Source organism: Eleutherodactylus coqui, chromosome 2 (assembly GCF_035609145.1).
Source record: "Eleutherodactylus coqui strain aEleCoq1 chromosome 2, aEleCoq1.hap1, whole genome shotgun sequence".
In the NCBI taxonomy this organism is placed as follows: Eukaryota; Metazoa; Chordata; class Amphibia; order Anura; family Eleutherodactylidae; genus Eleutherodactylus; species Eleutherodactylus coqui.
Window position 1 is genome coordinate 314711068 of NC_089838.1, and position 27510 is coordinate 314738577.

The 27510-nt window shown below is 45.8% G+C and overlaps 1 protein-coding gene across 2 annotated transcripts in view; it reads right to left on the reverse strand.

Moving 5' to 3' along the window:
- KANK2 (KN motif and ankyrin repeat domains 2) overlaps positions 1-24254 on the reverse strand; it is a 65834-nt gene extending 41580 nt beyond the window's left edge. For both annotated transcript variants that reach the window (XM_066593618.1, XM_066593616.1), the window contains exon 1: positions 24172-24254. The gene's annotated coding sequence lies outside the window, so the exon portion shown is untranslated. The remainder of the gene's footprint in view (positions 1-24171) is intronic.
- Positions 24255-27510: the final 3256 nt, after the last annotated feature.

Genomic DNA, 27510 nt, shown 5'->3' on the forward strand with positions numbered 1-27510 from the left:
TTAACCCTCATGGCAATCAGAGGATAGGACTGTGATGATAGCGATGGCCTCCTATGACAGCATCACTTGGAAAGTGAATGAGTTTGTTGGGAGGGGTACTATTTCTTCTTCATGGACAAATCGACACACTAATTAATTACAAGGGGTGCACATACTTTTGCCTATTTCGATCTCTCTTTTTGTGATTACCGGTGAAGTTCAGACCCTTTCCCATTAGGAAAAAGCCCTGGCTCAAAAGCTTACTGTACATTGTAAGGCAGCACCAAGTTCTGGGACTCCAACTGACCTTTTCCTCTTACACAACGTCTTGCAGTGTTTCAGCTTCTCCTCCCTTCTAAAAAATGTCTTTATTCAGAAGACAATGGCCTCACGATTTCTTCCACATTTGGCAAGACTGGATATGTTATTGTCCTGTTACTAGGGCATTTAATCAGACGCACATTGCTCTGGCTGGTTGGCCCAACTCACACAATGAAATGCTTGACACCCAGTCTTGTGTCTTCGGAGAGTGAGTAACGGGTAGTCGTGTGTGCCAGGGGCTGTAATTACGAGTGCCAGCCACTACACAGGGGTCGGAGCAGCATTTACGCTCCAACCACGGTGTAAACAAGCGGTCACTACATGGAAAACCCATTTAGGCTTGGTCCACACGGGCGGATTCCGCGGCATTTACAGTAGCAGCAAAGTGGATGAGATTTTGAAAATCCTCTCCACAAGCTGCGGAAGAATCTCTAAATCAGCTGATTTCAGAAGATATCGTGCTTCCTCTCAATGCCTAAGTCTTCGCGCTCTTGGCGCCTCCTTCACCTGGCAACCTCTAGTGTGCCCAGTGGCGCTGGGCAGCTGATGTGGAAGTCGCCAGCGCTAGAGGCTGTCGGGTGCCCGGAATAGTGAAGGTAAAAATCATAGGTCATGATAAGCCATGCCGCAGACCACGCCCCCTTTGATAGGGGTCCCCCTTGTAAAAATGCTTTCCCAGGGGTGCCCTAAGGCTGAAAAGGTTGGAAAACACTGCTCAATAGTAATAAACATAAAACCAATGTGAACTCCGCCCTTTACACAAATACCCCCATGGACAGTAACAATGTGTGTTGTTTGCATCTTGCTGGGAACTGGTATTATAACCCGCCTTGTATCAGTATGGCCTTTTCTTAACCCACTTCCCAATGAGTGTTCGGGGGAGCTGTGTACTATATTTGTCGCCACATTGGTTCACATGACACTTGCATAAATATTCCCTTAAGTGTCTTATGAGGGTTACGGAATCTATGACATTTCTGGAGTAATTATGGGTGGGGGAAGTTGCAAAATTGTCATATGATTTAATATTTTGGGTCCATTCAACACATAATCTGCAGACTGCAAGAAGCTATTCTTGGTTTTAAGGTCCATATTACAACTGAAGAGCTGATGTGGGCACCATGTAATTGGCACTGTAGTGGGCAGTGTAAGAGGGAGGTCTCCCTAATCCGTCCAGGCTAGGAGTTGAGGTTGGCTTTTTGCCTAATTGCATCATGGTCATGAATCTTGGTTGGAAAGGGTATCGTTTCTTCTTAAGGAGAGCACCTAGGTGGTCAGCGAGAAGACTTGTAAGGCTATCCATGCTCCTCTTGGATATATGCAAATAAGGAAGATGGAATAATAACTCTGCAGTACCACTTATTGCAAGGCAGCATTCTGGCAAGCCAATGTTTGACTCTTTATACAAGCCTTAAAGGGGTTGTCCCGCGCCGAAACGGGTTTTTTTTTTTTTTTAACCCCCCCCCCCCCGTTCGGCGCGAGACAACCCCGATGCAGGGGTTAAAAAAACAACCCGCACAGCGCTTACCTGAATCCCGGCGGTCCGGCGTCTTCATACTCACCTGCTGAAGATGGCCGCCGGGATCCTCTGTCTCCGTGGACCGCAGGGCTTCTGTGCGGTCCATTGCCGATTCCAGCCTCCTGATTGGCTGGAATCGGCACGTGACGGGGCGGAGCTACACGGAGCCGGCATTCTGCACCAGCGGCCCCATAGAAGACTGCAGAAGACCCGGACTGCGCAAGCGCGGCTAATTTGGCCATCGGAGGGCGAAAATTAGTCGGCTCCATGGGAACGAGGACGCCAGCAACGGAGCAGGTAAGTATAAAACTTTTTATAACTTCTGTATGGCTCATAATTAATGCACAATGTACATTACAAAGTGCATTAATATGGCCATGCAGAAGTGTATAGACCCACTTGCTGCCGCGGGACAACCCCTTTAACAAGCCAGAATCCATACACAGACAGATGTTTGGGGTTTTTTGTCCCCCATCAGTGTGCAGTAGGTTTCTGGCTTGGCTAAACTGTGGACAGTGGCGGTGAGGACCCTTGACCAAATGTGTCCTGCAGGCCGGTGCTGCCGCCCATCACTGACTGATATAGATGAATGTGTGTAGAAAGGAGAGGATTCCCTCACTCGTACGAATGTATGCTCATAGGTAAGTATGATGCCATCGAGCATGAGCACACTGCAACCCTCGTTATTGCATTAGGTAAAATTCCTGGCCAGGGTGTGGGTGATGGACTCACAGGACTATGCGAGCATAAAGGGTTATTATGGTGCCAGTATGTTTGAGCAAGGTCTTGCAAGGGTTAATGACATTATGTAAGGGTTATGCATAGCATAATGCAGTGTGTAAAATGTTCATGATGTGCTCAGGAGTAACATAACTTGGGAGAGAAGCCGCTAGTTGGGGATGAGGCTAGATGACTGCTGGATTTATGTGACGTCAAAGGTGTGTTTGAGTTTGTAGAAGGGCCACCCCACCTGCGACCTGTGACACGTGCAGCGGCCAGGGTCAGACCTTTGATGGGAGAGACAGCAGGGAACACGATTGTGTGTCACAATGGCTTTACCGCCTCATCTCACCACATTCCAGGCAATGTGTAAGGGTAAAAGTTAGCAGCCATGCTAACCGAGAAATAACAACATCTGTTCACGTGACGCCAGTGCCCCTTTCCAGAAACGAGTAGTTGAAACCAAATAAAGAGTCCACAGTCAATGTGTAGGTTTGAAAACCAGAGGCACACAGTTTTTTCCCTCTGTGTTTTCAACTTTGATTTTCCCAAGTACAACACTGCAACAGTCTTAGGTACAATACTACTGACACCTTCTCCTCTCCTAACCTTCCAACATACTTGTGTTAGATAATCACCTCGAGATGCAGTCGTCATCAGTCTCAGTTATCTCATGTGAGATTCTAGGGAGAGAGACTCTGATACTTAGAGACAAAGACGAACAGTCCTTTCTTACTCTTCACGCTCTTTCCTCGCTGACCTAGCGACATTCATGGGTCAATGACTCATGCCAGACTTGTCCTCCGACTTGTAGCAGCGGAGTCGGTCCTGTCCCTCTGCTCTGTAGTTAAGCAGGGGAGTGTGCAGCATTCTCCATTAAATCCTACTCTAGGATTTGAATCCCACTTCAGGTCCCCAGAGGGGTTACATCTCACAGCTCAATGAGATGTCCGGGCTTAGCCTAGACAGAAGAGTCTGAGCCTCAGCCTCCTGCTTGCACATCCTCCTTGGACTACATCTTCTCTCCCTCCTCTCTCTAACTCCGCCCCCAGCCGATTTGCCAATCATATCACACAGAGCAGGTTAGGTAAACACGCGGACACCACCAAGATTAGTGACACCAAACTTACACGAAAATACAGACAAATCCATATGGAGTGGACCAGCACAGAACCGGAAGGTCCCTAACTTTGGCTATAATATAACATCACACTTGGGTGACAGGCTGGATGGATTATGCACAGCGGTCGGAGAAACTCCACCTCTGGGTTAAATATGACTGCAACAAACTAATCGGAAAAACCAAAAACTTATCAACTAGTTGTAAGAGATGTCAGATGGTTGTGTTATCAACATGGGAGAGTAAAGAGCGAGAGAGAAGGAGAGAGAGAGAACAGAGAGAAAAAGAGAGGGACAGGATAAAGAAAGCGAGCAAGAGGATAGAAAGGTAAGACAGAGGGAGAAAAACAGAGGAGAAAGAAAGGGATGGGACAGAAAGAAAGAAGAGAGCAAGAGGATAGACCAACAGACACAGGAGACAGAGATAAAGAGAGAAACAGAGAAGACAGAGAGAAGAAACAAGAGAGGATTATTATATATACACCCACCCACCCGCTCACATGTGTCCTATATCCATAGTATCTGTACCTATGGTGCCCCATATCACTCTATCCTGTTGCTCTCATAAGCTCACAGTCATGGCAGTGCCCTCAGAGCTGGGCATGCCTATATGTCTGTGCCATCACATCCCTCCTCCTTATACAGGTGGTTCATTCTTATTTATGGGAGCACTCCTGCAGCATAGGCGATATATCACATAAGTTGGCTAATCAAGACCCAAACTTTATGATAACCTCTAGTGGGCGATACGGGCATCTCTACTGCTTACCCAGCATCCCCAACTATTGTGTTATAGTACTAAATATATCATGCTGTATGAGGTATCTGCGCTCACTACATGGGCATACCTGCCATAGCAGCATGCCACTTCACCAGGGGAAGGGGGGGGGGGGGGGGGAGCAACATACACTCACCAAGTATTGACACTTTTACTGTAAAGTGCACATGTCATGGGGGGGGGGGGGGGGGTCCTGTGGTTGCCCACCTCTGAACCAACACACTACACTTGTGTACACATGACGCCATGCGGAGCTGTGTAAGGCCCCAGTGACCCCATTGTGGGACACATACACATTATTAGTCACATTGCAGCAGGTTCCTGAGCGCGCATCGAGTTAAACCACAAACTGAGGAGATAAGCAGTAGCAGGGTCTTGGAGGAAGAATGTCAGGGGCCGAGTCTCCTTATTAGGGATGATCTGCTGGTATCTACAAGAGCCTGGAATTCAGAGCATCACAACTGCATGTGTAACACAAACACCCTGTTGTCACGTAGCGCTAATACACCGTGACCCACACTTATTACCCATGCCCAATATCCCATATACTCAGACAATGGGGGTCATGAAGGCTTGGACAGAGTTCTCCTCACAAAGGATATTCTTATCACCATGAGCGGTGGCATTGTCCCTTTACACTATAACCAGAGTTTTTTCCCAGTTCTACGTCCAATCAAGTGCGTGAGAGTGATGGGGATGTGGACAGAACTTTTGGGGAGATGGTGCCGAAAACCAGGCAGGGTACACAATTTCTTTGGCACCCACCTCAAGCACCATCACTGGTGACATTTTGGCTTCAGGCCTGTGCAGACTACTGCTTGAGTCAAGTAGGACTTTTCTAGGTTGAGAAATTACCAGTCCAGGCATAGGATCCAGATTAGAAGGTCGTCAGGGCGAGAGGGTGGTTGCGGTCGCCATGAAGACTAACTAGGGTGTGGACAAGTTGTATTTTGGGGGCAATAGTTGGGATGTGGTGGATCACACACAGATGGGAGGGGATTTGTTGATGCATGTGGAATCCATACTACTGAATTTTAGGATAAAGGAGCATTTTGCCCTCCACCCAACCACAGTGCACACCCCTACCTCTGGTACCACAACCTGGGAACCTTAACTCTATCTAGCCACAGGATGTATGTATACATACATCCTGGGTGGGAAGGAGTTCATGTGAAATGACGTATATTTACATCACATGGATGGTACAGCCTCAGGGGTTGAGCTTGCGTCATCTGAAGCAAGAGCCGTCTGTAATCACGATTTTACCGCGTCACGATTTTAACATTAACAAGTCCCATAGACACCTGGAGAAAAAAAACGCTGCGAATCTCGCAGTAAAAAAGAACTGTAGTGGGTAGGCACCCTTAAGCTGCAACACCAATCTCTGCTGTTGACCCTTTACATGTCACAATCGGGGTGGATCGCAGCACGTATGAAGGGCCCTCCGTCATGAAATCATGGAGGTCTGATGGGCCACCATGGCAACTGGACGCCAGTAAGAGACTTACAGTTCTGCCATGGCTTGTCATATGCAGGAATAGGCATAATATACTGCAGTATAACAAAAAACATGTTTGGTATCATTGCATCTGTAACAGCCCATACATTAACTTGAACACACTTGTATCCTGAACTGCAAACAGTATTAAAAAAAAGCAAAGAATTTGGAGCCAAAATGCGTTGTTAAGTTTGCCTTCCAGAAAATGTAATAAAAGTGATTTTAAAAAGTCATATGTACCTCAAAAGACAGAATTTGTGTTTTTTCACTTTGCCTTTTTAACCTTTATTACCCTTTAACAAAAGTTATACAATATATTCGATGTACCTCAAAGTGGTACCAATAAAAAATTACAGTTTGCCACACAAAAAACAAGCCCTCTTATGGCCATATCAATGGAAAAATAAAATAAAGTTATGGCTTGTGAAAAGTGGAGATGAAAAGCCCCAAAAATTGTTGTGTCCTTAAATCTAAAATCACCTTCTGGGTCCGGTTGACGTAACCCATTAGGAAACACTTTGAATTACCCGCTACGATAATATATCTATATTGGATACTTTACATTGAGGTCGCCTGTTAAATCTCTGGTGACCATTAGGGCCGAGGTCACATTGGGCGGTTCCTATTAGCACTAGTCTTGTGCCAAAAAACCAATAAGAAACAGCTGCACGAATGGTTCCTAGATCTGTGGCTATTAAAACCACATGCTAGGTGCCGCCCGCTAGTTACACACAAGGGGGCTTATATACATTTAGAAGTGAATTCCAAAAACTACAGCAAATTCAAAAACTTACATTTTTACTAAAACTTGATATCTGCTTCCAGGTCCATTCGAGTCCCATTAACCCCTGTGGTGATCTGCAGTATCCATATAGTTTACAGCAGAGATTGAAGATCTTAATGCTAATTTCTAGGGCGTGTGTATGAGTCGGTATCAGGGCGGCCAGGGTCGTGATGAGGCTCTGGATGGAGCTGAGCGCCCAAGTAACCCGAGACCTACAGACAAACAGCTGGAAGCAGTCTGGTACCCAAGGAAGGGGGGGATGGGGGTCTTTTCATGGCAGACAGGAAGAAACAGGAAAAGTCTTGAGGGGGCTGCGAGGTACAGTCAGAGCTGTCGGGAAGAAAAATTCATAAGGGGGGGGGGGGGTGGAGTGCAAGTGGCTTAGAGAATAAACAAATATCCGCCTAGGATTATACATAAAGATTCACATTCTGCTGGTTGGCTGCTTTGAAGTCAGATCTCCGTATATGTAGAATTAGTAAAAAGAAGATTGGACCCACCGTGTAAACATCTTGAAGAAGCGGGTCCCCCATTAGTCCACTAATGAGGGGGGACGAGCTAATGAAAAGGTGTTCTCCTAAATGTGTGCAACTTATTCAAGGCTGATGAAGAAGACTCTGGTTTTGTTATATTGAAGGAAACCCACACAAACAGGGCCGTAGGTATAGGTGGTGCAAAGGAACGAGTTGTGTCTGGTTCCTGGTGTCCGACGGGGCCTATAAGTATCTCTGCCATATAAAATAGGACACCAATGGCACATTGTGCGTGGAGGAGTCTATTGCAAATTTGGAGTATGGACTACTGAGGTGCCAGTGGGTAATGTGCCCTCTGTGATGGGGTGGTGGCAACAAGCTACTTTGCCTTGGTCAGAGAATTTAGATACATGGCTAGGGCCATAAACTGAACTTTTGTTCCTAGGAAAGTAAAAGCGTCTCCACAGCACTAATTCTTGGAAGGTGACTTCCCTATTAGTCAGCGTTCAACCTTTCAAGAGGCCTTACGGCATGACCAGTGATATAAGCCAAAGCAGAGTCTTCTCCAGAAGAAAAAGACACCTATCTGCAGACAGACCATCTTGGGCTTTTGCCCCTCATCAGTAAGGTTCTGGTTGGCTGGGCGAGAGGCCTGTGATATGGGTCTGGGGTAATAACGTTTCTTCTTGTGGAGTCTTATATAGGTCATGCAATGCTCCTTGGGAAAAGTATATGGAAATAGGGGATGGAGAAATACCTCCATAGCACCACCTATTGGACGACAACTTCCCTATATGTTCTTGTCTGACCTTTCAGAAAGAGATGCCCATCTACATACAGCTGTTTTAGATTTTTTTGCCCTCATAAGTTCACAGTAGGGTTCTGGTTGGCTGGGTTAGAGGCCTGTGATGTGAGTTGCAAGGGGTACTGTTTCTCCTTGTGGAGAGCACCAAGTAGGTGTGAGGAGTCTGTTAGGACATGCAATACTTTTTCCAAGTGAACATTGCATCACCTCCCTTGCCAAATTGGTGCTCTCTACAAGAAGAAACGTTACTCCTCGGGAAAGGAAAGTTGAACTACAACTCAGCATATTAGATGCTGTACATTTGTTTTCAGGCCAATTGTGACCCATAGTCCCAAAGAAGTGGTATTAGCTGTAGAGCAACCAGAGTGAAGTAATGCATACAAAGTCCCTACTCCTGTGGAGCTTCCAACAAGTCTTACCTACCACAGAACACACACATCGTGTTCTCCATATGCTCATAAAATATGTCCAGCGGCCTCTGATGTTGATGCGTTCTGCAGCCCTCTGTGTTGTTCCTGAGCACCATGTAAACAAGGGGAAATATCCTGCCGAGCGTCAGCGTCACCGCTCTGTCCATCCCTGCTGTGTCACTCAGCACAAAAACAAGTGATGTCACCGTAATATGGCCAGAAATGTGCGGTGGTGCCCATGGAACTTATGACAAGTCCGCTGTTCTGTGGATAAACTACATAACCCTGCCAAGTGTGCCCACAGTCTACTACATAGACTATCTAGAAATGTGCATTCTGAGCACCCTAGAAGATTTATTCTGCTCAGGGCCTTCAGTAGTAGTCTAATAAATGAATGAAAAGTGCCCTTTAACCCTCCTTAAAAAGATGCAATACTCTAGTCTGAACACCAGCACTTTCTGAAAATTCTCTCAAAGATCTTCTCCACTCACTATAGCTTTTTTCTCAGTCTCTCATGTAAATTTCTACAATTGCTCCATCACTTTCTTGCTATTCCCATAAGTCTCCTCCTACATCAAGTCATCAGTCCACATGTTTAGGGCACGACTAATCCATCTTTTCCTTCGCAGATCACCACCTACACTGCTCCACCACTTCACATCAGTCCCACACATCGTAAATATTGCACCATCATGTTCTCCTTCCAAGACATTGTCCTCTCTGCGTCATAACTTCCTTCTCATATGTTGCCTTTGATATTAATTACTTCCTAATCATTCAACGTCTTCGCTCAATCTAGGACTTCCCACATGTTGTCCAATTTCCTGCTGTATTACTTCCTTCATGAGACCTTCCATGTGGCTCCATCTACTGCTCATTTGCACCAGTCATCCTCTATATAGCTCTATCACTTCCTTCCCGTGCCGCCTTCAGTATAGATTTGTCACTTCCTTCTCATTCCTGCATCACCTTCTACATTGAGCCATCACTTTCTTCTTGTTCCCATTGCCTTACGTTTTCCATTTCTTCTCACATCTTGTCACCACCTTCTCATTCCCACTAACCACCATCTACATCACTATCACTTCCTTTCCATCCCCACACGTCCCCCGTACTGCTCCATCACTTGTTACCCATTTGTATCCGTCACTTTCTACATCACTTCATCGCTTTCTTCTCATCCGTATACCTCAGTCTACACTCCTCCATCTGTGGTGGTGACCAAGACACAAGGCGCAAGCTGAGGAGCTGTTGGGGGTAGAAGTGTCACTTGTCACGGTGGCTCTACCAGACTCCTCCCCGGAGGGACACACGGAACCTGGCCCAAGGCATCGCTAGGCCTCTTCCAGGCAACGCCGGGTGGCGGTTATCTGAGTAAGTGTAGTGGGCTGGATGGGTTGTTACGCGTGACGCCATCGTTCCCACACACTGTTTATTATCCAGCGGTAGAATAAAGAAAGTCCACACACACGAATTGAATTTGAAAACTCAATCACTGGGAACGGGCAGTGACCGTGAACTTTACTGTGTACTTGAAGGCAATACAGCTTACTCGCACGTGCAGGAAAAACAGCTTTGCAGTAGACTGTTAGGGAGGAGAACACAGGATGAAATCGGGCTTACAGTCTAAGTTATTTATAATGCTTCGCTCCTGGACACACGCACATTCCGGGACTCTGAATTACTCTGGAGGGACAACACAACACTCCGCTGACACTCACTTAGTATTCTGGAAGTAGACACTGCCCATCGGACTCCTTTCCTCCATTCACTCCTCAGAGCTGGTTCGTGGCATAGAGGGCATCAGGGTACCTTTCTTTCTCTTCCATGACTTCACCACATGGGGGGTGAAGGTACCCCCATGTGGCCGGCACTCTCCCTCCTTTCTAAACCGTTGAAGTAAATCGAAGAACCCACCTTGCTCACAATCGGAAGGGAATTTTCCCCCCGAAAGGGCTAAATGGCTTCTGCCTCTTGGGGCTTTTGCCTTCCTCTGGATCAACAAGGAGGTTGAAACAGGCTGTACTCGATGGACATGGTCTTCATTCGGCCTAACATACTATGTTACTATGTTATAGAAGGAAGATATCATATGACTAAAAAAACTTGATACTTTTCCCAGACATGTCCCAGCCGCTTTCAGACATTAACCTCTTGCATGCTGCAGCTGTGCAATACACATAAGAGCAGACAAGACATTTTGCACAGTATATCCACATAAAAGAAATGACATGTATGACAATTATGGAGGGGCCAGAAATAAGTGTTTTGGGCCACTACACATCTATTCCTCCTCATCCATATACCGCAGTCTATACTGCTCCATCTCCTCCCTCTCATCCATATACCGCAGTCTATACTGCTCCTTCTCTTCCTTTTCATCCGTATACCTCAGCCTACCCCACTCCATCACTCCCTTTTCAGCTGTATACCTCAGTCCAGGGGCGTAACTATAGAGGATGCAGGGGATGCGGTTGCACCCGGGCCCAGGAGCCTTAGAGGGCCCATAAGACCTCTTCTCCATATAAGGAACCCAGTACTATGAGCAAAGCATAATAGTTGGGGGCCCTGTTACAAGTTTTGCATCGGGCCCCGGGAGCTTCAAGTTACGCCTCTGGGTAACACCCTGTCCACCAGGACAGCCAACCAAGCTTGGGATAGCTTGTCACCTGGGGATGGCACCAAGGGGTATTCTGTCTGCAGTAGTGATGGAGTCTTGGCAGTTAGTGGGGGAAATCACTTAATTAAGGCCTTGTGCCCCGTTACAGGCCACTGTAAGTCAAGAAGGGGCCTTCAACGTGTCTACATATAAAGAGATATAATTGGTGGCGAAGTACTGGGGCTTCTCGATAATCACTGGACATCTGGGGCGTAACTATAGAGGGTGCAGGGGGTGCGGTTGCACCCGGGCCCAGGACCCTTAGGGAGCCCATAAGGTCTATCTCCTCCATATAGGGAGCCTAGTAGTATGAATAAAGCATTATAACTGGGGGGCCCTGTTACAGATTTTGCATTGGGGCCCCAAATCTTTAAGTTACGCCTCTGCCTTAGCCTACCCCACTCCATCCCTCCCTTCTCATCCGTATACCTCAGCCTACCCCACTCCATCCCTCCCTTCTCATCCGTATACCTCAGCCTACCCCACTCCATCCCTCCCTTCTCATCCGTATACCTCAGCATACCCCACTCCATCCCTCCCTTCTCATCCGTATACCTCAGCCTACCCCACTCCATCACTCCCTTCTCATCCGTATACCTCAGCCTACCCCACTCCATCCCTCCCTTCTCATCCGTATACCTCAGCCTACCCCACTCCATCACTCCCTTCTCATCCGTATACCTCAGCCTACCCCACTCCATCACTCCCTTCTCATCCGTATACCTCAGCCTACCCCACTCCATCCCTCCCTTCTCATCCGTATACCTCAGCCTACCCCACTCCATCACTCCCTTCTCATTCGTATACCTCAGCCTACCCCACTCCATCACTCCCTTCTCATCCGTATACCTTAGCCTACCCCACTCCATCACTCCCTTCTCATCCGTATACCTCAGTCTACCCCACTCCATCACTCCCTTCCCATCCGTATACCTCAGCCTACCCCACTCCATCACTCCCTTCTCATCCGTATACCTCAGCCTACCCCACTCCATCACTCTCTTCCCATCCGTATACCTCAGCCTACCCCACTCCATCACTCCCTTCTCATCCATATACCTCAGCCTACACCACTCCATCTCTTCCTTCTCATCCGTATACCTCAGCCTACCCCACTCCATCACTCCCTTCTCATCCGTATACCTCAGCCTACCCCACTCCATCACTCCCTTCTCATCCGTATACCTCAGCCTACCCCACTCCATCACTCTCTTCCCATCCATATACCTCAGCCTACATCACTCCATCTCTTCCTTCTCACATCTCCTGCTTCATCTCCTTATCCCTTGTTTACAATCCTCTCATCAGTCCATCATTTCCTCCTTATCCCTGCCTCTGACACGGCTCCATCACTCCCATCTTTAGTTTTTCCATTCCTTTTCCTCTCCTTCCTCCTTCCCAGGCTCGCTTCTTTCTCGTCAGACACTTTCTCCCACCGGCGACTCATTCCTCTCATGACTCATATTTTCCCCCCATAACAATCCCTCTCATGAGAAATCCAGATAAAAACGCTCCACCACATGACACCTTATCTATAAAGGCTCAACTTCTGTCCGGGAACATGTGATCTGCTCTTAGAAACCTCTTCCCAAAAGGAAAGACGATAAAAAGAAATCTACACAACTAATTGTAAACAGTAAGAATCCGCTGCTTGTAGAAAAGTGAGAATAGTGAAATACATGAAATGATGGAGCTTCTCACCAGATACATGGAGGCCACCGTAGCAGCAGAGGGAGAACGTGCTCCATCTCACTGCCCGTGGGTTTGAAATGTTCCTCAAGAATATATGGAGGAGATGGCTGGTTGCTCTTCTATGTTTGGCCATGTAGTGGATGCTGCTAGTAAACGATCTGGCCTGGAGAATAAGAAAGCATCTTACAGGAAAGACTCAACACCTCAAGATAGTGAGGAAGGAAGCGTCAACTACTAATTGGTTTGCAGAGTTGTTATTACTATAGTGTTACGGATGTGACACATCTCAGTGTTATCACCCCCAGCTCCCTCCTCCTCTGTCTGCATAGCACGTGCCATATCTCATCAGCCCTACTACATAGAGCGGTGGTCACCTATAGCTGTTGCAGAGAATTGAAACTATGATAGAGAATGGTCTGCATGCAAGTCTAAACTTCCCATACATATTGAATGTGTATAGTTGATAATATGAATAGGGCTGAGCTGCAGTTCCAGGCACGGCCATATGTACAGAAGCGCTGCTGAGTCTGAAACAATTAACGGGCTGGGTCCCAGTGGCCCTTTAAGTTGTGGGGCTCTAGAAGTCAAACTTGCTAACAATTCAGTTCCTCTAGAGAGGGGATTACTGCATAAGTTCTTGCAAGCAAACAACAAGGAGGATGGGACGAACCAGGACTGGGCCCCCTCTAGGGATTAGCCCTATTCTCATTTACACAAGGAAAGACTAGAAGCAATGGGATGAAACTGAAAGGGAGGAGACACAAATTAGATATTAGACAGTGAGAGGGATCAATGAGTGGAACAGGTTACCACGGGAGGTGGTGAGTTCTCCTTCAATGGAAATGTTCAAACAACGGCTGGACAGACATCTGTCTGGGATGACTTAGTGAATCTTGCACGGAGCAGGGGGTTGGACCAGATCACCCTGGAGGTCCCTTCCAACTCTACCATTCTATACAAGGTAGCCCCATAGCAGCCACATGGGCTGTCTCTACGGTATGTATACAGGGCCCAACATTTGCCTGTATGCAAAACATTCTCCATAATGTACGTATAATACCACCATACAGTGCCCAGAGATATACCAGCACAAAACCAGCAATGATAAGCCATGTAGTGCTTAGGTAGTAGTTCTTACACAACGAACAAATAGCGCTCAGGTCCCAAGCTTGTAGTTGCTACGGGACATCCTGAATCAGGTGGTAGTGGCCCCAGGGAGTGTGCCAATTCTGCCCATCAATAGCTATTCCTGGAAAACTGCTTTAGGTTTCATGTACTTCTATGGAGCTGAGCTGCAACTCAACCCATGGGCATATGGAGCACGGCTTTAGAAAGAAAGCAGCCACGTTCTTCTAATCCCCTGTAATTCCCGTTTGCATCTTGTTTTTTCAGCCCATATTTAATTCTCCTTCATTATTTTACTTTCCCCTTAAACCTTTAGATTTCTCCTTTGAATCTTTCTCCTGCTTTTTCATATCTTATTTCCTCTTCCTTATTCTGTTTTCTTTACTGAGTCCAACCAAAGTTCCCCTCTGTCCCAGCGCCGATCCCAGATTCCCCCTCTTCTCTGAGCTTCACATTTCGCCCAGGACAGGGCGGAGGGCCCAGACTACAGGAGTGAGCTCAACATCTGTTTTCCAGATGTACTCACACCCAAATGTGCCCTCCTACCTGAATTATGGAGGGGGATCTGCTTACTGCACTCCATCATCTTATTCTCCTGAAGCATCCTCTTCTCGATCCTCTTATTACCCCATAACAGTTACCCAGGCTCTAGAGCCTCTTATTACAGTAACCCGGCCCCTGCGCCTATTATTACCCCTGTAACATCTTATTTCAATAACCCAGATCCTGCACCTCTTATTACCCCTGTAACATCTTATTAAAGTAACCCGGATCCTGCGCCTCTTATTACACTAGTAACATCTTATTACAGTAACCCAACTCCTGAGCCTCTTATTACACTAGTAACATCTTATTACAGTAACCCGGCTCCTGAGCCTCTTACTACCCCTGTAACATCTTATTACAGTAACCCGGCTCCTGAGCCTATTACACTAGTAACATCTTATTACAGTAACCCGGCTCCTGAGCCTCTTATTACCCTGTGACATCTTATTACAGTAACCCGGCTCCTGAGCCTCTTATTACCCCTGTAACATCTTATTACAGTAACCCGGCTCCTGAGCCTATTACACTAGTAACATCTTATTACAGTAACCCGGCTGCTGAGCCTCTTATTACCCTGTGACATCTTATTACAGTAACCCGGCTCCTGAGCCTCTTATTACCCCTGTAACATCTTATTACAGTAACCCGGCTCCTTAACCTCTTACTACCCCTGTAACATCTTATTACAGTAATCTGGCTCCTGAGCCTCTTATTACACTAGTAACATCTTATTACAGTAACCCGGCTCCTGAGCCTCTTATTACCCCTGTAACATCTTATTACAGTAACCCGGCTCCTGAGCCTCTTACTACCCCTGTAACATCTTATTACAGTAACCCGGCTCCTTAACCTCTTACTACCCCTGTAACATCTTATTACAGTAACCCGGCTCCTGTGCCTCTTACTACCCCTGTAACATCTTATTACAGTAACCCGGCTCCTGTGCCTCTTACTACCCCTGTAACATCTTATTACAGTAACCCGGCTCCTGTGCCTCTTACTACCCCTGTAACATCTTATTACAGTAACCCGGCTCCTGTGCCTCTTACTACCCCTGTAACATCTTATTACAGTAACCCGGCTCCTGTGCCTCTTACTACCCCTGTAACATCTTATTACAGTAACCCAGCTCCTGAGCCTCTTACTACCCCTGTAGCATCTTATTACAGTAACCCGGCTCCTGAGCCTCTTACTACCCCTGTAACATCTTATTACAGTAACCCGGCTCCTTAACCTCTTACTACCCCTGTAACATCTTATTACAGTAACCTGGCTCCTTAGCCTCTTACTACCCCTGTAACATCTTATTACAGTAACCCGGCTGCTGTGCCTCTTACTACCCCTGTAACATCTTATTACAGTAACCCGGCTCCTGAGCCTCTTATTACACCTGTAACATCTTATTACAGTAACCCGGCTCCTGAGACTCTTATTACACCTGTAACATCTTATTACAGTAACCCGGCTCCTTAGCCTCTTACTACCCTGTAACATCTTATTACAGTAACCCGGCTCCTGAGCCTCTTATTACCCCTGTAACATCTTATTACAGTAGCCCGGCTCCTGAGCCTCTTATTACCCTGTAACATATTACAATAGCTCGGCTCCTGAGCCCTTTTATTATCCTGTAACACCTTATTACAGTAGCCTGGCTCCTGAGCCTCTTATTACCCTGTAACATCTTATTATAGTAACCCGGCTCCTGAGCCTCTTATTACCCTGTAACATCTTATTACAGTAACCCAACTCCTGAGCCTCTTATTACACCTGTAACATCTTATTACAGTAACCCGGCTCCTGAGCCTCTTATTACCCCTGTAACATCTTATTACAGTAACCTGGCTCCTGAGCCTCTTATTACCCTGTAACATCTTATTACAGTAACCCGGCTCCTGAGCCCTTTTATTATCCTGTAACATCTTATTACAGTAACCCGGCTCCTGAGCCTCTTATTACCCTGTACCATCTTATTACAGTAACCCGGCTCCTGAGCCTCTTATTACCCCTGTAACATCTTATTACAGTAGCCCGGCTCCTGAGCCTCTTATTACCCTGTAACATATTACAATAGCTCGGCTCCTGAGCCCTTTTATTATCCTGTAACACCTTATTACAGTAGCCTGGCTCCTGAGCCTCTTATTAACCTGTAACATCTTATTACAGTAACCCGGCTCCTGAGCCTCTTATTACCCCTTTAACATCTTATTACAGTAACCCGGCTCCTGAGCCTCTTATTACCCTGTAACATCTTATTACAATAGCTCGGCTCCTGAGCCCTTTTATTATCCTGTAACATCTTATTACAGTAACCCGGCTCCTGAGCCTCTTATTACCCCTGTAACATCTTATTACAGTAACCCGGCTCCTGAGCCTCTTATTACCCCTGTAACATCTTATTACAATATCCCGGCTCCTTTAAATGCATCACAAAATATCTCTCAGCTCACCAATGTAGATATAAAAGTAGATCTTCTGTGCAGGGGAGGAACTCCTGGGCAAGGCAAAGTTCAATCACTACATAGCAAATCTTCAACATCCCGCATTAAAGATATTCAATAAAATCCTTATTAAAGCATGTCTAAAACTGCATACATTATAGCTTTATATACGGGGGGAAAAAAATAGACTTAAATTGACTATGTCAAAGCTGTTCTTATTGATTGTACGACCAAATAAAATGCGTTTAAACCATAAAACTGCATACATAGTATCAAGTCCACACCATTGATATGGTAAACATGTTTCGGACTACCTGTCCTTAATTATGGCTGTTCATTTCATGTATTTCTCAATCTTATATTAGAATCACACCTATCACATGACAAGTCTAAACCAACTAAAGAAAAACATAACCCCCCACCTGAAATAATCATTAACCCTTAATTACGCAATGCTATATCAGGTCTTTGATTTAATCCTAGTGGATATCTACTGTATCGCTCAAAAATCAATTTTAACTCCATATCTTAAAGTTGCTTACTATAATTTCAATCTCTAGTGGGACTTTTTATTTTAATACACTCTTTAAAAAGAACAAAAAAAACCTTCAGAAGAAGTTGCTGTTCACCTGTATAACCCGTCCTGCAGTTCCATCTCAGGCAGATCTGTAGATGATGAGAGTTGTGGTGATTAGATGGACGGTCTTGTCACCGGAGGCCCTAAAAGTGGTTCCCTCCCGGCCTTTAAGAGGCTCTCGGAGGCTCCTTGTGTGTAGTGACCTCTTCTTCCGCTTGTAGAGCTTGTTGGCCACTAGACGCCTCTACGATGCAGAGAAGAGATTTCACCCCGAGTCTGAGAGGGGCGCATTATTGGGATGTGAGAAGCTGGATGGTCGTATCGATGAATTGTCCCCCACCGGCTGTTCTGACCAGACTGTTAGGAGGTGTTGGGACCAGTGGATGTGTGAGGGCACACAAGGTGACCGGGCTCAGGACGTCCCGACAGACCACCAGTAGAGAGGAGCGTCTGATCATCCAACAGGCACAAGCAGCACCATCGCTGCAGGCCTCTGTGGATGTCGGAACCATTTCCAAGCACTTGCTGGAGGACGTTTGGTCTCACAGTGCCCGTTACATGTTCGGCCTTTGACACCCACCATCACCTCCATTTGCAGTAGTGTCATGAATGAAGAAACTGGACGCTACGAAGGGCCACTGGGTTGTCTTCAGTGATGAATCCAGGTTTAGTTTGGGTGCTGACTATGGTTGTGTTCGTATTTGGAGACCTCGGGGTGAGCGCCTCAATCATGCCTTTGTTGTGGAGCGGCACACTGCCCCCTGCTGGTGTGATGGTCTGGGGGGACATCGCATACGACAGTCGGTCCCCCCTAGTAGTGGTACGAGGGACAATGACAGCTCAGCGATATGTTCAGGACATCCTGCAGCCACATGTGTTCCTCTCATGGCGGCTCCCAAGAGGCAGCAGGATAATGCTCGGCCGCACACACAAGGGGGTCACAGGAACCCCCCACAATATTGCAACACTAGCATGGCTGCCCAGTCACCAGATTTATTGGCAATACAACATGTATGGAACCATCTGGGATGCCAACTTCCACAGCCTACAAGTTTGAACAATCTAGAGACACAGTTACTGCAAATGTGGAGCGATATGTCGCAGGATATCATACAGAACCTGAATGCCTCCATGCCTGCCTGTATAACATCTTGTATCCAAGCTAGAGGCGGTACAACAGGTTACTAGAGCCTCCATGCCTGCCCGTATCACATCTTGTATCCAAGCTAGAGGTAGTACAATGGGGTACTAGAACCTCCATGTCCGCCATATCACATCTTGTATCCAAGCTAGAAGCGGTACAACAGGGTATTAGAGCCTCCATGACCCCCGTATCACAGCTTGTATCCAAGCTAGTGGTGGTACAACAGGGTACTAGAGCTTCCATGCCTGTCCGAATCACATGTTGTATCCAAGCTAGTGGCGGTACAACAGGGTGCTAGAGCCTCCATGCCCGCTTGTATCACATCTTGTATCCAAGCTAGAGGCGGTATAACAGGGTACTAGAGCCTCCATGCCTGCCCGTATCACATCTTGTATCCAAGCTAGAGGAAGTACAACAGGGTGCTAGAGCCTCCATGCCCGCTTGTATCACATCTTGTATCCAAGCTAGAGGTGGTACAACAGGGTACTAGAGCCTCCAAGCCCGTCCGTATCATATCTTGTATCCAAGCTGGAGGTGGTACAACAGGGTACTAGAGCCTCCATGCCTGCCCGTATCACATCTTGTATCCAAGCTAGAGGCGGTACAACAGGGTACTAGAGCCTCCCTACAAGGGGTCAGTCCTCCACAATAAATGACCCTTTTGCTCTGATATTGTAATCACTTCTTTATATCAACGTTACAATCACAGAGAGAAAGTTTCATCCAGTTCTGAGACCTTCTGAGTGTAGTTTGTTCCCTAGAAAGAAAAACTATTACCTCTGCAACATTGCTTTGATGGACTTCAAAAATCTGTCAGTATGTGTGTAGTGTATGTGGTACCTGCATGTTTTATATCGGAGAGATGCCTGCTAACCTTGAAGGGCCTGAGGTACAGTTTATATCTTGCAGGTTGCAACTTTGGCAAGTAATCAGATACCCGACATTCATGGTGTTACAAGTAATATAGTTTTTAATGTTATATTCTAACGTTCTAGTAGGACCCACATAATCACATCACAAATACTGTGACCACAACAGAAAAACCTGCTGGCAGCCATGTCTTTTGTAGGGTACCACTACTTAGAAATAAGCGATAACATATTTCCGGCTGTAAGGGCTCTTTTTGCCATCAGCCCCATCTGGTCTGCCCTTCCCAATGACCATCTAAGATATTTACACAATTTACGTTTATTTTTCATTTTGATACTTAAGGCTGCAAGACCATCATTGGGCGACCAGTTCCTTCTCAGCCTAATTAATTCCCCTATTGGAATATTCTTCAGCGCACCATACTGATAACAAGAATCTGCCATTAAAGGGGTTGTTCCGCGGCAGCAAGTGGGGTTATACACTTCTGTATGGCCATATTAATGCACTTTGTAATATACATCGTGCATTAATTATGAGCCATACAGAAGTTATTCACTTACCTGTTCCGTTGCTAGCGTCCTCGTCTCCATGGTGCCGTCTAATTTCAGCGTCTAATCTCCCGAATTTACCCAAAGGGGATTATCATAGGGCAGAATATTGACCTTTGTTCCCAAATTATTAATATAAATATTCTGAATCTTAAATTTAAATTTTATTTTAAAATTCTCAGTAATTTATTGTTCAAATTCTTCTGCATCACTTGCTGAACCGTCCCACGCCAGGATCGGGTTGTCAATAAAAATTACAAAACCACCCGATGTGGGGAGCAAATTGATGTTCCAAAAAAATAAAAATTTCTTCCTAAATGGCCAGATACAGATTTGTCAATGAGGGAGAGTAACCCGGCTCCTGAGCCTCTTATTACTCTAACATCTTATTACAGTAACCCGGCTCCTGAGCCTCTTATTACCCCTGTAACATCATATTACAGTAACCCAGCTCCTGAGCCTCTTATTACCCTGTAACATTATATTACAGTAACCCGGCTCCTGAGCCTCTTATTACCCCTGTAACGTCTTATTACAGTAACCAGGCTCCTGAGCCTCTTATTACCCCTGTAACATCTTATTACAGTAACCCGGCTCCTGAGCCCCTTATTACCCCTGTAACATCTTATTTCTGTAACCCGGCTCCTGAGCCTCTTATTACCCTGTAACATTATATTACAGTAACCCGGCTCCTGAGCCTCTTATTACCCCTGTAACATCTTATTACAGTAACCCAGCTCCTTAGCCTCTTATTACCCCTGTAACATGTTATTACAGTAACCCAGCTCCTAAACCACTTATTACCCTGTAACATCATATTATAGTAACCTGGCTCCTGAGCCTCTTATTACACTAGTAACATCTTATTACAGTAACCTGGCTCCTGAGCCTCTTATTTCCCCTGTAACATCCTTTTACAGTAATCCGGCTCCTGAGCCTCTTATTACTCATGTGACATCTTATTACAGTGACTCAGCTCCTGCACTCTTATTACCCCTGTAACATCTTATTACACTAACCCGGCTCCTGAGCCTCTTCATACCCCTGTAACATTTTATTACAGTAACCTGGCTCCTGAGCCTCTTATTACCCTGTAACATCTTAATACAATAACCCCACTCCTCAGCCTTTTATTATCCCTGCAACATCTTATTACAGTAACCTGGCTCCTGAGCCTCTTATTACCCTGTAACATCTTATTACAGTAACCTGGCTCCTGAGCCTCTTATTACCCCTGTAACATTTTATTACAGTAACCTGGCTCCTGAGCCTCTTATTACCCTGTAACATCTTATTACAGTAACCCATCTCTAGAGCCTCCCATTACCCCAGTAACATCTTATTACAGTAACCCAGCTCCTGAGCCTCTTATTTCACTAGTAACATCTTATTACAGTAACCCGGCTCCTGAGCCTCTTATTACCCCTGTAACATCTTATTTTAGTAACCCGGCTCCTGAGCCTCTTATTACCCCTGTAACATCTTATTTTAGTAACCCGGCTCCTGAGCCTCTTATTACCCCTTTAACATCTTATTACACTAACCCGGCTCCTGAGCCTCTTATTACCCTGTACCATCTTATTACAGTAACCCGGCTCCTGCACTCTTATTACCCTGTACCATCTTATTACAGTAACCCGGATCCTGGTCCTCTTCTCTGACTGCACCATTTTTTTATGGGGAACCTTAACAATCACCACCATATCTGCAATTTAATAAAACCCAGAGTACTGTCAATTCCTGGAATAGAACATTAGATTTCCATGTTGGGCTTGCATCTTCTCTTTCAGGACCACATTTTACTTAGCACAGCTCCTTATATAGGGCAAAGCATTCTTTCTGCTAAAACGCAGATCATTTGTATATCAGCCAAGAAAATCCATATCTACATTATCCAGATTCGTTGGTTTATTCTTAAAACATGTATATATTCCAGATCCTATATGACTAATTACAAGCAGCGTTAATAACAAGTCTCAGTAGCTGTCATATTATGGGTTGTTATGTTTCTGCAGAAGCGAAAGCGTCCTATAGGCAGTGTATGTTGGTATTATGAGGGCATCATTTTGCGCACTGTATAGCGGTATTATGTGGACAACCTTGGGAATATTTGCCCCGATGCCTTCGTACATACCATAGAGGCAGCCCTATGACTGATATGGGTCCCTTAAAAAGAGGGAATTACATTGGCTGTCCATTGAGTTCCATTAGAACCGTGCAATGCTTCATTTTCCCTGCGGGGGCACTGTAGGTAATTCAAACACTTGCTACCACATTCCCTCCTACATTACAGCTGATCGCTAAGGGTCCCAGCATCAACACAACCAGTGATGAGCTTATTATCAGGAAACCTTTCTAACAAAAAGGGTTTTTCCAAAGAGAACAACCCCTTTAAAATTACTTCCTGTAAGAATACCTATCCAGGTCAGTCTGTATGAAGCCAATATATAATAAGTGTATATGTCAGCAGGATTAATACATTTTGAATAAGGGCTTATGATATTGAAGGAGAGTGTTATGGTAAATGGGGGTGGGATTTCAAAGTTGTGCCTCTTTTTTGACTGGCACGACTGGCATTATGGAACCTGTCTTACCCTACAGTCTGGGCTTTAGCCCCCAATAAGACAATTAATAGGCCTACAGTACAGGGGGAGGTCCTGGTGCTTCTAGTAACGGATGTGGGCTTTCGGCCCCAATGCTCTGTCCGCCCCGAGCCCTGTGCTATATACGCTTCTAAATCTTATTATTCTACATTTGGAAGTACAAAACTGGAAAAACTATTCCTAAAAGTACAAAAACCCTCAGCAATGGTTAAAGCCATAAAACGGGAGGACGAGGCCTTCTGCAAGTCTTGTGGAAAATTTAATAAGATTCCAGTTTTCTGCCTCTTGTGGCAGAAATGGCCGGGACCCTCGAGCCAACCGTTATGTGTTTATTGTTGCTGCCTGGCCTAAATGACTGCACCCTGCTGAGCCAAATTTTAGGGTCTGTGAAACTTTAAATAGGATGTTTTGGGTTTGTTTACAGATGTAGCAGAGCTGAATTTGTCACATCTTGCATTGTTTTATACATCTGCTTGCTGTACCGTGTGTGATCGAACCATTTGCAGTGGTATGTGACAAACTCGGTGCTACTACATCCGTATAATGTATTGCATTTTCATCTGTAATGTCATGTATTTGTCGCAGGATTCGTGCTCTGATACCCCTCTCCGTCCCTCTACCAAACTCTGCACACACCCAAAGCCCGACGCTCCAGCTCTGCTTTCCAAAACTCTGCTGCTCCCACTTATTTCTGCCTCCCCTATCCACAGAAGTGGCTTACATATAAAAATCCATTGGCACGGCCCATAATCAAATACAGATGTAGCAGAGCCGAGTTCGGTATTTGACACAACTCATGGATATCCTATCCTATTTCATTCAGGGGATCATCATTACCATTGAGTTGCATAAAGGACAAATTCAGCTCTGCTACATCTCTATACACTGTCTCAGTACAGCCTTAGTAGTGGGTGGGTCCATATGAGCCCCGCAGAAAAATCTGGAATTCATAATCCTTAATACGGTTTCTTTTTGGTCCCCTGAGTATAGCAGGAATTCCTGCACCGTCCCTACTACGCCTGCGAGTGCATTGTCAGCCTCTATGGGTTAATCAATAGGTTATTACGTAATATTACATACCGTTATCTGACACATTCGCAGTTATTAGACCGTTATAACATTATAATACAACATATGAGTTTCGGAACAATTAGACATTTAGTGTCGGACCGTGTCAATACTTCTGCAATGGCTTCCTCTCCTTATTTGGGGAGCAGCAGCATCTTACTGCTAGAACATAGACTTAATAGATGCCCTAATGAGATAATACAAGTCTGCACATACTAATAAGAGTCGTCCTCTGCAGAGCATTGCACTATACATCACACCCTCCTGCACACAGTGTCACGCACTGGTCCCTTCTGCAGAGCATTGCATACACTCCAGCACATCTGGTCCTAGTTAGCGATCCTCCAAAATATCCATCCCAATTCTAAGGGTGTGGGTTGCAAAAAATAGCCACGCTGGCATCTACCCCCCACCCCCTGCCTTTATAGAGTTTACCCTCCAACCTAGGTCACCCCACATATTGCAAAAAGTTACCCCATTTTAATTAAGACTCACCCCAAATTCTCAGCTCCGCATTCCAGCGTCTCTCCCTGTGACTTCTCTCTTTTCTCTACTGCTAAATCCCTCAGCTTCCAAACTCAACCTCTAAGTGAGACCCCCCCCCCCCTCTATCCCAACCCCACCCCCATCTCTTAAAGAGACAGGGCAACAGAATTTGAAAGATGAAAGTTATAAAATAGGACCTTTGAGAATTTTATATGGAGGGAGTTACTAGTGTGACTATTACGGGATGGAGTTCCGCTGCTTTTATGCAGTTGGCGGTCGTATGACGTCTGACTGTAAATAGTCCTGTCTGATGCTGGATATCTGTCCGTATTTCCTGCCCTGTGCGAATGAGGAGAATTCACGACAGCAGCATCAGGTTTTTATATGGTTATTATGATTCGCTTAGAATAACAGGGTGGGTCATGGAAAAGTAGTCCGGCACCACTCTTAGGGCTCCTTCACACGGGCGCATTCGCATTCCCATTGATTTCAGTAGGTTTGTTTGCATTTCCAAAGGTTTCTGCACGCATTGCGGTCATGCAAAGCAATGCACAACGCGCTACTTTACTGCAAATTTGCGCACCAAAAGTCCCCATGGAGGTGCGAAAATGCGTGTGCAATACACAGGGAGATGCGGGATACGCTGCGCAATGCCGCTGAAAAAAAAGAACACATCTGGAACTAATTAGCCATTCCAAGTGGGGCGTCTTGTTTGCCGCGCGCAAATGAACATGCCCTGCGGACGGAAAAAGTACAACGCAAATGTGCATACGCTTGTGTGAAGGAGCCCTTATAGAAGCTGCCTAAAGGAATCTCTGCTGCCTGAAGCAACCAATCACAGCGCAGCTTTCCTTTTACCTCGGCAGTATAAGAAATGAAAGCTGCACTCTGATTGGCTACTACGCACCAGCCACGTGTTTCGCCACTATCTATGGAGGTTCCCCGAAGGAAGCAGTGAGGACACACGTCGGGGCGCACAAACTTATTTGGTGGGTATCTGCTGCGGTTAGGTACCAAATGTATTTTTGGATTATTATATATACCTCTGTCACGGATTGTGTTTAACCCTTTGTATGCTCCATTTATTCTTACTTGTTGAGATGGTGACCGCCTGCCTCTTGTGTATGCGTTTTTGTATTTCTATGGCTATCCTTGTTAACCCCTTATGGACCAGGTTGTTTCAGTCCTAAAGGACCAGACACTTTTCAGGGATTTTACCCATGTGGCGGTTTTATTGCCCTATTTTATTTTCTTCAGCTATCAAAACTATTTTTGCTGTTTTTTTGTGACATATAGGGAGGGATATTTTGAAATATTTTTTTCATTTTTTTAATTTATTTTTTCCATTTTTTTATTTTATTAGGGGTAAAATGATAAAAAAAAAACAGATAGTTAAGATATTTACACTAAAATAAAGTACAGGAATGGGCTCCCTATTGTGTTTTGGAAGTTTTGATATAGAATTTTGTATCATTTCGGTTTACAGGGCCCATATGGCGATGGTGTTGGTTGGCGTCGGCAGCGGGTCGTTTTCTTTTTTTTATTTATATATTGTTATTTTATGCTGTAATTTTTTTAACTTATTTTTGTAACTATTTAGCATCTATGTTCGGCCTCCTGTCCACGGGCGATATTTCACTGCGTTACTCGCGCCGATAATCCGCATGTGGTTAACGCAATTAATGCTTTCCATAATATAACTACACGAGTGCAAAATCACGGCGATATTCCGACTGCATATAAAAATTGCGGTATGCTGCGATTTTCCTCAAAGAACTTATCATAGTGATAGGTTAATCACAGAAAATCGCGGTGGCTCCCACGGCGCAAATCCACACCGGTATATCACACCCTGCCCGTGGACAGTCGGCCTTAATTCATGTAAGACCTCTGGGGGTCATTCACATTGTCTTTTTTTCCCAACATCTTTTAATGTAACTGGGGCATCCGTAGGAGCTCAAGTTACAGGGAAATCATCCCCTAGTAGTCATTGGAAAAGCTGATCTGGGTCTGATAGGACCCTGCAGCTTTGCCTTGGCAGGAGACACCCAGTGATTGCTGGGTCGAATAGTGGAACTGACATTTCCTCTTTTTCTCACTCTTTGTAGCCCTCATTGAGTGCTATGTAGCCTAAGGCTGGATTCGGACGAACGTATATCGGCTCAGTTTTCACGCCGAGCCGATATACGTCGTCCTCATCTGCAGGGAAGAGCCAGGAGCAGGAACTGAGCTCCCGCCCCCTCTCTGCCTCCTTTCCGCCCCTCTGCACTATTTGCAAAGAAAGGAGGTGGAACAGGGCGGGGCTAAATTATGCGAATTAGCCCCGCCCCACCTCTCCTCATTGCAAATAGAGAGGAAGCAGAGAGGGGGCAGGAGCTCAGAGCACTGCTCCTGGCTCTTCCATCCTCCCCCCTGCAGAGAGAGACAACCTATATCGGCTGGGCGTGAAAACCCAGCTGATATACGTTCGTCTAAATCCAGCCTAAAAGAGAGAAGGCAGAAGCGATCAAAAACCACTTCTGCCTTCTTCTCTGGGTCCTCGGCTGTCACTGACTTGCTCCTGCTACATTACAGGAACAGAATCTTTATTTCTGCGCTGTATTTTTACTATCATCCAGGATTAAAGCCCAGGATCCAGTGCTGTAAATGGTCCTTAATGGGTTAATTATATTTAATGAAGATAAAATGGTTTTAACTTTTTGTTGTTATGCTGGGTATGTGTAGTATTTGTAGGTTATGTATTAGAAGACTGGAGCGGCGGTGGGAACAGTTTTATTTTTTAAATTTTAGCTCCCGACTACCACCAATGCTTTATATGTCAGAAAACCCCTTTAAGAATGCTTTCACACAGGCGGGTTTCTTGCTCGGGTTTTGTGCGTTGCAATCTGCACAAAACTCGCACTGAAATAGACCCCATTGTTTTCAATGGGTCTGTTCTAGAGATGAGCGAACGTACTCGTTTAGGGCGATTTCGCAATCGAGCACCGCTTTTTTCGAGTAACTGAGTACTCGGGCGAAAAGATTCGGGGGGCGCCGGGGGTGAGCGGGGGTTGCAGAGGGGAGTGGGGGGGTGGTGGAGAGAGAGAGAGAGCTCCCCCCTGTTCCCCACTGTTACCCCCCCCCCCCCCCGCTCTACCACGCCGCCCCCCGGCACCCCCTGAATCTTTTCGCCCGAGTAGTCACTCGAAAAAAGCGGTGCTCGATTGTGAAATCGCCCCAAACGAGTACGTTCACTCATCTCTAGTCTGTTCACATGTGCGATATTGCAAGAAAGAAAAAAATGCAATCAACGAGCCTGTAACAGGTTGCAAGTGCAATGCCCAGGTTCTTTCAGGATACGACATGGAA